This window comes from Ischnura elegans, chromosome 5 (genome assembly GCF_921293095.1).
Source record: "Ischnura elegans chromosome 5, ioIscEleg1.1, whole genome shotgun sequence".
NCBI lineage: Eukaryota > Metazoa > Arthropoda > Insecta > Odonata > Coenagrionidae > Ischnura > Ischnura elegans.
In genome coordinates this window covers 92532870-92545741 of record NC_060250.1, presented here as the reverse complement: position 1 = coordinate 92545741, position 12872 = coordinate 92532870, and the positions used below count along the sequence as shown (strand labels likewise).

The 12872-nt window shown below is 41.4% G+C and overlaps 1 non-coding gene across 1 annotated transcript; it reads left to right on the top strand.

Moving 5' to 3' along the window:
• The first annotated feature begins 3477 nt into the window (after nt 1-3477).
• Nucleotides 3478-3549, top strand: Trnam-cau. The gene has a single exon. It is a non-coding gene; the product is annotated as a tRNA-Met (tRNA).
• The last annotated feature ends 9323 nt before the right edge of the window (nt 3550-12872 follow it).

Genomic DNA, 12872 nt, shown 5'->3' with positions numbered 1-12872 from the left:
CTTTTCCAATGAACTGAATAAAATACAAAGGAAAGCTGCGAGATTCGTCAAAAACTACAACAGGCGTACAGAAAGCTTTAAGCAGATGTTAAGCGAATTAGGCTGGGAGCCTCCAGAGACTCGGATGCTCCGCTCCAGGCTATTGCTTGACCAATTGAGAGCAGATATCTTGAAGAGCGACGCGGAGAACATCATATCTGAACTTCACTCAGAAACGATAAATAAAGACAGATATTTTGCCGAACGGATAGGTATGGGAGTTCATTTTTCCCCCGAAAAATAAAGGACTTTAATAAATGCTAGTTGTAATTTCGTTTAAGCGCTTGCTTTTTAATGTAAATGGCTGGTGTCCTAACACCCCCCACCACACGTCTATTAGGCTTCTTGCGGAATAGCGTTTAGATGTATAAGAACCACATTTACCTTGAACTTCAATGGCTGACGATTCTTATAGTTTAATGTGTGCGCGCCTATCCTTTTGCCATGAACTTCCGAAGACATTATTTGAAATCTTGCCTGCGCAGTTAATTATTTTATTCTCTTCTTCTCGATACCACTGCATTCCTATTTCTTTCTATTATAACCTGAGAGCATAACCTGATTGAGTGCGTAATTTAAAATAAATCACAGCTCTTATTCTTAGGCACCTTAACATTTTAAAATGTCGTTTTACTCGAGTGGTTACCTCAGCAGTATCAACAAAAGCCGCAGCTTAACAACAGCTGTGTTTATCTGCAACATTGAAAGTTAAGGGGATATCTGTAAGGGGCGTTGATTGGTGGAAATATGGGGAAAATTGAGGTCGTGAAAGAGAGAAGATTTTTTCCAGGAGAGAGAAAAATGGAAAGTTAGTGGGAACTGGCAATTGGTGGTGGAATGGTTTTCGGAAGGTTTACGGGGTTGAAGTGAGGGAGGAAGCGAGTGGGTGTTGTTGTTTTTTCCTGCTTTGGAAGTGGGAGGAGGATGGCTGGGAAGGAGAGGAGGCCGAGGGAATGAATTATGGAGCGAAGTGCGGGTGCCGAAGGTGAGGGTGGTTTGGGAGACTATTTGGCGGAGGGAAAGAAGGCTGCTGGGAGAGTTGAAGAGGATGGATAAAGAGTTTACCTCGACAACAGCGCCGTTTGCGGTACGTATTGGCACTTCTCTGGTGAATGTAGTGCAGCTTAAGCCCTCTTTCACGATTTAAGTTGACTTTTACTCTTTTCACTTACGTAATGAGATACACCCCTTCATACTCTTCAGTATTGAGTTAGTTGTTCCTAACATTAACCGTGGGCCTTTTGTTTATGGATTATTTATGTTTTCACCTGAGAAACATATTCGTGACATGGTTTCCAGCCATTTGTCTGGGGGTCCATATGCTTAGTATTTTATCTGTTCACACTATAACCGTGAGGGTTACAAAAAAATAATATCTACGTATGACATACAGGGAATTACATATAAAAATCCCCATTGCATGCTAAAGAAGACGCACAGATTTATTCCAAAATGAAGAAAATAACTATGGTACTGCCTAAGTTTTATGACGAAAGTAAAATTTAATCCATATCTACATGATATACTGCGAGCCACCTCTATGGTGTTTGGCAGGGGGTGATAAATCACCAGCATACAGCATGCAATAGGATACTAAGTAATTAAATTTAAATGAAGTAATTCTAAGTAAATTTATCCTACTCGTTCCTCCAGACTCCTGTAAAGATTCCCATTCTAAAGGCCTTTATACACGATACAGCAATACGCACGAGTTAATGTCTGTTTGCGTGAATGATTTTTGTGGACCGGAACGGAACATGTAAGAATGCACGAATCAACTTAGAACAGGTTATTATTACACCATTACAGGGTAGTATAGGGGCTTATTCATAAAATAAGGGCCATTGTGTCACATGGAAAAAATATGCTCTTATTAAACACATTTTATTGGCACTTATAGTTGGCTACAAGCACACTTCACTACATAATCGCCGTTCACTTCTAAGCATTTTTCGTGTCGCGGCACCAGCTTCTTTAACCCCCTAGGCATAGAAACTCTCCGCCTGAGAGCTGAACCAATTGACAATATCGTTGAGTTCCTCTTCAGTTTCGAAATGTTGTCCACCGAGCCAATGTTTCAGGTACAAGAAGAGGGAGTATTCGCTGGGTGCAAGGTAAGGACTGTACGGTGGGAGGTCAAAGGGTTCCCAACGAAAATCTTGAATTTTCGTATTGGTTTCGGGAGCAGTGTGAGCCTGTGGCTTAGTCCAATTGGTTAAAGTCTAAGGCGGCGAGCTTCTATGCAGTTTGGTCAAAGAAGCTGGTGCAGCGGTACGAAATATGCTTTGGAGTGAACGGCGATTGAGTAGTGAAGTGAAGTAGGTTTGTGGGCAACTAAAAGTACCAGTAAAATGTGTTTCATATGAGTATATTTTTTCCTGTGTCCAAACGGTCCTTAATTTATGAATATTCCTTATAGCACCATTAAATTGTGATGAAACAATTTTTAGCAAATGTTATCGCTCGCCTTTGTTTTCTATCTTTATCCAAGACCATCAATTTTTGTCATACGGGTTCCGCTAACTAGGGGCGAGCTACAAATGAGCGACGTAGTTTTATTGTGGCGGCATACTGGGTAGTTTGTAGATGCAGATCTTGACTATCCCCCTCACCTTCCTTTCAAGCTATTGAAATGCTACCACATAAATGCCAAAAATAAGAAATAATATCATGATTCGTATCTGCAAACTGCTTCGGCACGCTGCTATGAAAAATATTTACCAGCCAGTTTGTTCATTAGTGATTATTTAACCAGGTAGTTATTATTGCTTGCTTTTGTACACAAATCTGGAAAAGATTAAGTGCAAACAATTTTAAATCGCTAAAGTAATGTTTTTAACTAATATTATTTTTAAATATCCAAAGGAATGGATATGTAAGAGTGATAAAGGTTATATAAAACTGATAACTTGTACAAATAAAGGTGCAACTGGAGTACATTAAAGACATTAAAAATTTAAACTTACACATTATTTACAGAGTTAATGTGGTAATGCCCATAGGCACGAAACATCACCAAGTAAGCTATAGCTTACGTGAAAATGTTTCGTGCGTCTACATGACTCTTCCTCGCACCTCAATCACGAGCGATTGAAATGTGATATAGTCTCTGGAAAGTGTTGCATAGGTGTTCAAGAACTCAAAGCTCGCTCATGAACTCAAAACTCGCTCATGAATTCTCCTCGGGAAATCAGCCGGGATTGGATGGACATTGCTGCCAACGTTTCGATAGCCTACTCTGCCATTGTCATCATGGCGAATGAAGGACGACACCTAAAACGGACCAATCAGAGAAGACTTGACCGCCCCAACTGTGTATATAATCCCAGCACTAACCAGGTCCATCAGCATCAAGAAGAGTTCATCAGTAAGATTCGCCGGGAAAGCACCAAATCTTTTCAATCAATTCAAAGCTCAATTGCATCTTTTGGTGGCATGAGCAGAGTGGCGCAGTGGAAGCGTGCTGGGCCCATAACCCAGAGGTCCGTGGATCGAAACCACGCTCTGCTAACTGAGTATTTTTTTACGTTGAGCGGTTATTGTATATGAGTTAAGATTTATTGTTGACTGGAATGCTTTTCGAGTAATCATAATTAAGATTAATAGTAATGAAGATTTTCGTTTTTAGAATTTCAGATTTATCGAGCACTTCTAAAATAACTACAACGAGAACCTCAGAGGGTATTAAGTAAAACGTTTAAATTTTGGTTCAATTGCTTGGCTGCGTTGATCTCCGCTTATTTCTATTTACAAGATTAATGTAGTTAACTTGTACGAGTTCGTGGTAAACGCATTGAAACTAAAGGTATTCACGTATTGCCCTCTTTTTAACATTAATATTATTCAAGTCACTCTCGTCAACAGCTGTAAGTGGAGATTTCGAGAAATATATCATCTATGGAGTTATACCAGAATTAATAAAGTTCAAATGTTTTGCGTATTACTCTCTTATTCACATTATATTATTATAGAATATTTTCACTTTCTTCGCTGGTTTAAACCAGTTGGGAATATTCACCTAAGGGAAATTTTGGATTAGGCTCGGATGTAAAGGAAGGGAACACCGTATCCTACACTGTCCGATCATACCCGGCCCAGGAATCTCCTGAGAATCTGGCAAGTCTGTTGTAAAACAGTTTTTTGCCCGAGGTTAATAAGGTGTTTTTGAATTCCTAAGTCTTCAACTTCTTTTTTGAATCGTGTTGATGAGACTCCCTCCGCAGTGATTAATTATTAGTGGGTGAATGCTGACTTCTTTCAACTTCCAAAAATTTTTTACTTCACCGGCCAAATTTTGATATTTTTGTGATTGGTTATTTCCGTAGACTCAACGTTGTGATTCAGTGGCACTGCTACATCAACTACATTTTCTCTTTGCTGTGATTTGTGGATCAATAAAATATCTGGTCTATTGTTATCTATGGTTTTTTTCTGTAAGTATCGGTGGGCCAGATCGTGAGATATGATGTTTTTGTGTAAATGTAGGCGGGAAAACTTAATCTACATATCGTAGGACGTAATTCAGTCTTAAAGTTATATTATGATTGGACAAGAGGAATTTCGTAAATTTGCTATAGTTGCTTAATCATTTCCCCTAAATTTCAACTTGAAAATGAAATGAATATAAATACCTCGGTGCCATACTTTTATGTAATTATAAGGGTCGATAATGATGCAAAAATCGAAACCAAGATCGGTATTAATAAATATGTGGAGAGCACAGAGTGAATTTTATTTCATATATTATTTTCTTTCCACGCAGGATTTCTATATTTGGTATTATGTTCATTGTGTGATTTACTTCTCTCGAATTGGCGTTGCCTTCGTGAATGCCTTGAGGCTCACTTGTTTTCCTCTCAGCGCCACTTAGACGAAGGTTGTGGGGTATTGGGTAAGCTACGGTCTGGATTATTGCCATTGAGTGGGAAGTGTAGCTGGGGGTGGCAGTGGAATTTTGGCGGGGGGGATCCAGGACGCATTGGTGAGGAGGAGAAGTTATATATATACGTCGGTGTGGGAGCCGAGGGGTTTGAGGACATTGAAGATGCATGAGAGCTTCACGAGTCGACCTAAAGAGGGCAGTTAGTCGCAGGGAGTTTTGGGTGGGGAAGGGTTGGGTTGGGAAGGGGGAGATGAGGGTGTGGAGAAGGGGTGGAGGCAATGATTGGCTCACTAACAGGGCCGTGTCGGTTACGAGCGAAGGGGTAGGGAGGATTTAAGGAGATTCTACTCTCTAGACCGAATTGGGCTGGAACAATGGATTCTCATGCGCAAGCCTCGGGTTCGTGTCCCTTCGATGACGGAGATCGATGCTTTGGGCAACTAATCCCGGATGTGGTGACAAGTGTAAGATGCTCTTCTAGTAATGCAGCTCCTAAGGGAGGTTAAAGTGCTTATCTAACCTCGTTAACTAACTAATCCACGTTTGAAGTACCTTTCGCAGCTATCTTATTGTTCTATTCAGCTAAACTATTATCCTATTTTTTTACAAACGTGCAAAGAAACTTTTTTTCTTTAAATTACTTTTTTAATCTAAATAAATTCGTCACTTAATATTATGCAATGGTATATGACATAAGATGCCATGGCATTACATATTATGAGAAAATTTAAAACTAATTTTCAATTTTGAAATTTAGTCATTTAATTAATGCAAAATGAACAACATTTCAAAGATCTGATTATTGAATATTGTATTGTCATCAAGCCGATCTGAAAATGGGAAGTTCGTTAAAAATCAATCAAAAGATACCATAGATGAAACAAATAATTGACGAAGTAAGCTAAGAAATAGCGTGTTACAAGCCAAAGACGGCCTACAAATTAATCGCCACCCACCTTTTGCTTACCGCATTGTTGGTATTGTAGCTGACATACTTGATTTTCGTGATGTGAAAAACACTCATTTTTGTTCAGTCCAAATATCTTAATGCTAGTTTTTCCATTGATGCGTTGGCTTCCACGATGCGATAATGATGAAGGCTGCATTTGCAAGGTTTGGACGAGAAAGCGGTGAAACTCGGAAAATGCAGCCTAGAATTGCTATTCGTTTCAAAACAAAACGAAACACGCAAATATGATAAGAAGTTGGTGTTAGTCGTTAGTGAGGGAGCTTCCTTAGAGGGCGTTGGAGTGAGGCGAGTGGTTGGAGGCAGACTCGAGAGAAAGGGGGCGGGGGATGAGAGGTTCTTAACGCCATCACTCCCGTCAGTTTATGGGCGCCGGGCAAATTGATGTGGGAGGGTGGGAATTGGAGAAGGGGAGGAATTAGGGGGGAGGAGCAGGGAGTAATGTGATGGCACGTTGGGGAGGGATATCAGTTGGCTCATTCGTAGGAAGGGGTTGAGCAAGCGGATGGATATGAATGTACTGGAGGAGAGAAACGGCCATGATGTTTATGTGTAAAGGCCTGGTTACACGATACATTAGCCCGTATGAGTTAACGTATGCATACAGGAACGATTTTGGTGGAACGGAACACGTGCGAATGGATGGACAGAAAATAGAACAGGTTTTATTTTCTGTCCATGCATTCGCATGCAATTTGGGTGGTTTATACGGTGTCTCTTTGCAGTCACTCTAGTGTGATATCCATTTAGTCATCAACATAGAGGTAAAGCAGGGAAAAACCGGATGAATTGTACCTTGTACCTTTCCAAGGAGTCGTTAAAGAAAAGGCGTATATTCGAATTCGTTCAAAACATTTTCGCCGCGAAACTATTATCGCTTTTTTTTAATAACCAATGACCCAGTATGGGATGAGCTCGGTCCTCGCTTATTCGCACCAACTTCAGGGTTGAATAGATATGTGAGTTGATTATATCAATGTTTTAATCGTATTAGCGAGTAAATATTAGGGTTCTTACCGGTCAGGGAAATGAAAAACGCACTGAAAGAGTGGAAATGTCCAGTAAGTTAAATAATGGTCATGGAAAATTTTCACCAGTCGGCGTAGACTAAGAACGATAATGGTGATTGAATATGAGGAGTGTTTCTGCGTTTGAGCGTTCGTAGTCAGGGGCGGATTCAGGATTTTTCTGGGGGGGGGGGGGGCAAGAGCCTGAAATGCAAACTATCTCCCCATAATTGAGATTAAAAACAAGATATAACAATTACTGTTCGAAATATTGTGTTTATTTTAATATCAAAATTATTAGCATGAAATTAAATGATTGAAACTCCGTAATAAACAAAACAAAGCGAACTTAATGATAACCGTATTAAACGTTTTGTTTATTATTTAAGCATCTGGGTGGAAGCACGGGGGACGTGCCCCAGAGACCCCCCTAAATCTACCGATGTTCGTAGGTGTGCGTTTTGTTGACCTGGATGAGCAGCAGGAGATAACGCCGACTTGGCACAGCTTGAATTTATTCCCGCTACTGCTACTACAACTTCACTTAATTTCACTATAAAAATGGCTGCATTTCCCATTAATCTCTAATTACGACTGACTGCTTTGCCATTGCTATAAGATGAGAAAATTTAAACAATTCTGATCGGAAATCAGGAAAAGTCAGGGAAATTGGAAATGGAGAGTTGGTATGAGTTTTGAATTAATGACGAGGCTAGGCATGCTATTAATGACCTTTTATATTATTTGATAAGTATGGTTATGATAGAAGTATTGTGCATACGATCTGGCCCTGCTGCTCAAATCAGGTAAAATTTTCACTGCCAACTGGCACCTTGAAAGATTCACTGAAAGATTACCGTGAAATTAACGTCGGTGGATGGAAAAGGCTTCATAAAACGATAAATTGGAGTGGAGAATTATCCTTAAAACTTTGAGAAAGTAGGAATAAAATTCAATGGCATAAGGCTTAAAACGACTACTGTACTTTCATTCATTCTACGTTTAGTATGTGAATAGAATGAATGACATAATAATAATTTAATAATAATTTCGTCTTTATTTTTCATGCGAATTTAGGACAAAATTGTCCTCTCTTACATTAACTTGATTGACAATCACAAACATCCAGGCTCTGGATGGTGATTAATCCACCCAGGCGGGATTCAAACCCGCGACCTCTTGGTTGGCAGTCGGGGACTTTACCTCGGCGCCACCGAGGCCGGCAATAATATAATGTCCAATGCTCGTGAAATCTTAAGTAAAATATGCGCTAGTCACCGTGTGAGCATACAATTTCGTTTGATATTTTTCTAACGTACTAATGCTATTATGCATAGGCGAATTTAGGAGGGGGACATGGGGGTACGTGCCCCCCCCCCCCTGGGCGCTTAAAAAATGCACAAGATTTTTAATACGGTTATCATTAAGTTCGTTTTATTTTGTACATTAGGGAGCCTCAATCATTTAATTTTATATTAATAACTTTCATATAAAAAAGAGAATATTTTCTACAGTAATTGTTATATTTTGTTTTTAATCTCAAATATGAGAAGACCTGTCAGACCCTTAACTACGGCACCAAATACCCTCATTTGGTGCCTTACTTAATTGAATCACTTCACTTATTTTCTCAATGGCATCGTTGGCGGCGGGGATAAGTCCAAGACTACCATACCGAAGGTCGCGGGTTGGAGTCCTGCTTGTAAAGGTTGCTCTTAACCAGGGCATGGATGTGTGTGATCGTATATAAATAGTTGTTATTGAAACCCCATCCAAACCACATGTAAAAGCCACATCGTGCTGTTTACGGGGGTAATTGGGATAAATGATTAACATAAAAAAAGATATCGTCCGTTTTGAGAAAGTGAGTGGACGATAGGATAGTCTATCTCTCTTCCTCTATCCAACTGCCACACGATTCGCCTTCTCTGCTCCTTTAAAAAGAAATCCGCCCACTCCAACCCACCCTCTTTACTGCACCACTTCCTTGAAGAGCCCCTTCTCGCGGCGAGGGAGAAAAAAAAACACTCTCCCCCCACCCTCACAATACACTCGACCTACTGTCGCCGCCTGCGTCATCTCAAAACTCCCAAACACCCATCCAGGGGGGGCAATCTCTGGAAACATCTCCAGCCTTCTTCTTCCACCCACTCAATGGAAAAAGTGGTCCCCTTTTCCCACCACCATCCCCCCGACAATCTCTCGTTTCCTTCCCGATGCTTGCTGCCTCTCCCGGGGAAACTACTTTAAAGTAATTAGGACGAGGGTGAGAGAGAGTTCTGATTGTCGCTCGAAGTTGTCCTTCAAGCGCCTGCTTCTCTTCCATCTCCTCCCCCACCACCCCTATTCAACTCCCTAGCAGCCCTTGTTATAGTATTTTTTCCCCTCTCTCTCTTTCCAACCCCCGTCTTTTTCATCCCCTCAATCTGTACCTCTCTTTCCCTTTCCCTCCTCCTGTCGACCGAGGATCGGAAAAGCCCACCTACTCCTTTCAGCTTTTTAACGCAGACCCCATCTTTCTCCCTTGAATTCCCCGGGGAGGCTAGAGGTGGTGAAGCCGGTCGAGGAGGGATGGGTGAGAAGCACGGGTCCGATTCATTTTTGCGATTCAACTCTTACCGATTTGGATCGTGTGTCGATGAAAAGTTCTCTCGAACCGTTCAAAATGAGCACAACGAGCCAGTTAAGGATAAAACCCTCTGCCGGCCTCGGTGGCGGTGGGGTAAAGTCCTCGGTTGCCAAACAAGAGGTCGTAGGCAGTGGGTAGCCAGGAATTTCGCTCGGGGGGGGGGGGGGGGGTTCCAAAACCAGAGAGGAATATTTTTTTTAAACAGGGTACCAAGTAGAGGGTTTTAAACTGAGTGTAACACTTTTTATGATAGAAAACCTTCATTTTTCAAAGAAATATTTTATAAATTTGTGATTTTTCAATATTTTGTTGTATTCAATATCTTTTGAAGCAAAGTAATAATGTTTTTATTTATTTTTCGGAGGGGGGTCCGGACCCCCCAGAAGCTCTGAATATTGCCCTTGCTACGCCACTGGTCGCGGGTTTGAGTACCTCTTGGGTAGGTTGCCCCTATCCTCGGCATGGGTGCTCGTGCACGTGTAATTGTTAAATGTGTTGAACACACCGATGTAAAAGGCCCAATGAGTTGTTTTCGGTCGCATGAGAATGAATAGCCCAGAGCATGAGGCATGGACAATGGCAGCAGCGGAGAAATCAAGGATAGAGGCGATCGAGATTTGGTACTGCAGAAGAATGATGAGGAGGAGAGAAGAGAAGCCTCATTAAAACCTTAATAAGAAGACGGAACAACCTCATAGGCCACATCTGGAGACATGGGGACCTGATGGACACAATCGTCGAGGGGTAAGTGGATGGCAAGAACGGAAAAGGAAGACCTCGAACAAAATATGTGGAACAAGTAAAGAAGGATGTGAAAGATAAGAAATACGTAGGTGTTAAAAGATTAGCTGATACGAGAATTGAGTGGAGAGCTGCGTCAAACCAATCCTAGGATTATTTACCAGAGATGATGTGATGATGGTTTAATTCACAAACTTTTTCATTCCCCATAACATTATAGAGATTGGTGATTTATTGTCAGGTTCTCTTCTTTGTTACTGCGCAACTTACTAAAATGCATTTCTTATAGTGAGTGCGTCCGAATTAGAACCCTTATGTGGAATGTTGCCATGGCCACCTTTTCTTTCGCGTGATTTTTTCCCTTCTTGCAAAAATTCTTAATGAAACACGTGATCAACATGAACCGTTTGCGAATTACCTGATTCAGTCCACTAATTTCATGACGATGAATCGTTCGCAACGAACGATTCAAAATGGACGGTTCACTAATGAACGACGCGACGGAGCTCAGTTCAAGAGGAAGTCGAATACTCCCGGAGCCTGGGTTAGGGTGAGGAGCTTCACTGTCAGAGGGTTGGGTAGGTTTTTTTGGCGCTGAGCTGGGACGTGAAAACGGGGTTCAGAGGGGGATGGTTTTTTTTAAGGGGATGAGGGTATGGAATTCCCACGGGGTAGAAACGGAGTGAGGACTTGGTTCAGGGTGGAGCTGTCAATCAAGGGTTGAACCCCAATCACCCTCCCTTATCATCCTCTTCCCATTACTCCCGTCAGAGACTCACTCCATTCTCAAAAAGACACCGTTTCTCTGAACAAGGCGGCGTCACACGTCACGGATTGCGAGAAAAGGCTCACGCGGGTAGGTGCTTGCTAAGGCTGATCGGAAAAATGGATTCTATTTGGAGGAAATTTATCCTGTCGAGAAAAACTGTGGAATATAGATAAAATTAGGCCTCTATGTCAATCACAGCCCATCGCGCCGTGACTATTTTATGTAAAGGAGGGTCAAAAATTCAAACAATATAATAATTTTTGTCAGTTTGTGGACCTTTCCTCGATATGCAGTTCGTTAGGGCAAATATGAGCGAGGAATGTGAGACTAAAGATGAAAGTAGGAGGGGAAAAACTTGAACAGTTAGAGCAATTCAGCTATTTAGGCAGCACGTTAGAGGAAAACGGATACAATAGTAAGGACTTGAGGAAGAGAATCGCGCTAGCAAAAGAGCGCGTGAGCGCGAAGCCGCCTAAAAACGATTCCAGCGTTCGACCAGCCTGAAGAGCGAAGTAGCAAAAAGAAAAGAGCAATACTCAGGACTATAATAACCGAACGCTTGATAACATAAGTACCAAAATTCCTTAATCCAACTATTGAGTAATTTTGTTGGCATTTAATCGTTCAAAATGATCAGTTTCTTAGATAAAAATAGTGAGGAGCATAGATCATAAATTATGAAGACCCTAGGGCCCCATATGATGATGCCATTAGTGACAAGTGTCTGTCCTAAGGATTGACCGGGTTCTCTTGCGCAACAAAGTATCTCTTCCCATATGTACATACAAAGCAATGCAATAGAATTAGTGAACTGCAGCCCTCCATTTCTTTACTTTTAGCTTCTTATGACCCGGACGAATAAACATACTCTTTCACTATCCGCATTCATTGTCAGCTCAGGCATCAAGAATGAAATCACATTTGATATGCTATCAATAAAATTGTTTCATAGAAAATTTCAGCCAAGTGATTGCCAAAACGGGCCAGAATGACCAATGATCTAGAGCAGGGGTTCCCAAACTGGGGGGCGTGGAGAAAGTTCAGGGGGGGCGTGACACCAAAATGAAATAAATAAAAAAATTACAAAAATAATTTCCTCAGATCAGACGTAAAATTATTGAATCTTTCTATTCTGCGTTACCGCATTCAACAGTGAACAAAAAAATCTACCTACTCACCGTATCAAGTAGGCACATACTTGTACGAGTACAAGTACTTGTACAAGTAGGAGTTGGTATGTACGTCACCGTGGAAATAGGGTATTGCAAAATGGAAAGCTGATATGTGTAGCGGGGGGGGGGGGGGGGGGGGGGCGTGGTACAAAAAAGTTTGGGAACCCCTGATCTAGAGTAAAGCAACAATGTGGGTTATGATCAATGCGTGGGTGGGCGGCCCTCGGCGCTGGGCTTCCGGTGCGCTGCAATGCAATTGGTAGCAGGTCGCTCGCACATCCTTCCCGACCGCTCGCCGCGGAGACTCAAATTGTCGTCGTTTTATTTATTTATTTAACCACCAAAAATGGCACAAAGGCTTTTACATCGGCTGCGCACATAAATAAATAATTGCTAAAACATAACAAAATAAACATTCAACAGTTAACAACATTTTTTAACAGAAGAAGGGGCATTATGGCTTAGACAGAGGTGAATTGTTCAGGTAGCATTGTAAGGAGGATTTGTCGATAGTGGTTGAGGAAAAGAGGTCCAGGGAAGCAGGGATGCCGACGTACAAAAAATATTGGGGGGCCCAAACCGGGGATATACCCCGGGAAATGCTATAAGTAGTGAGTTTTAAGTTTTTTAAGCATTTTAGAAGAGTCATATGATCAACATTAGAAT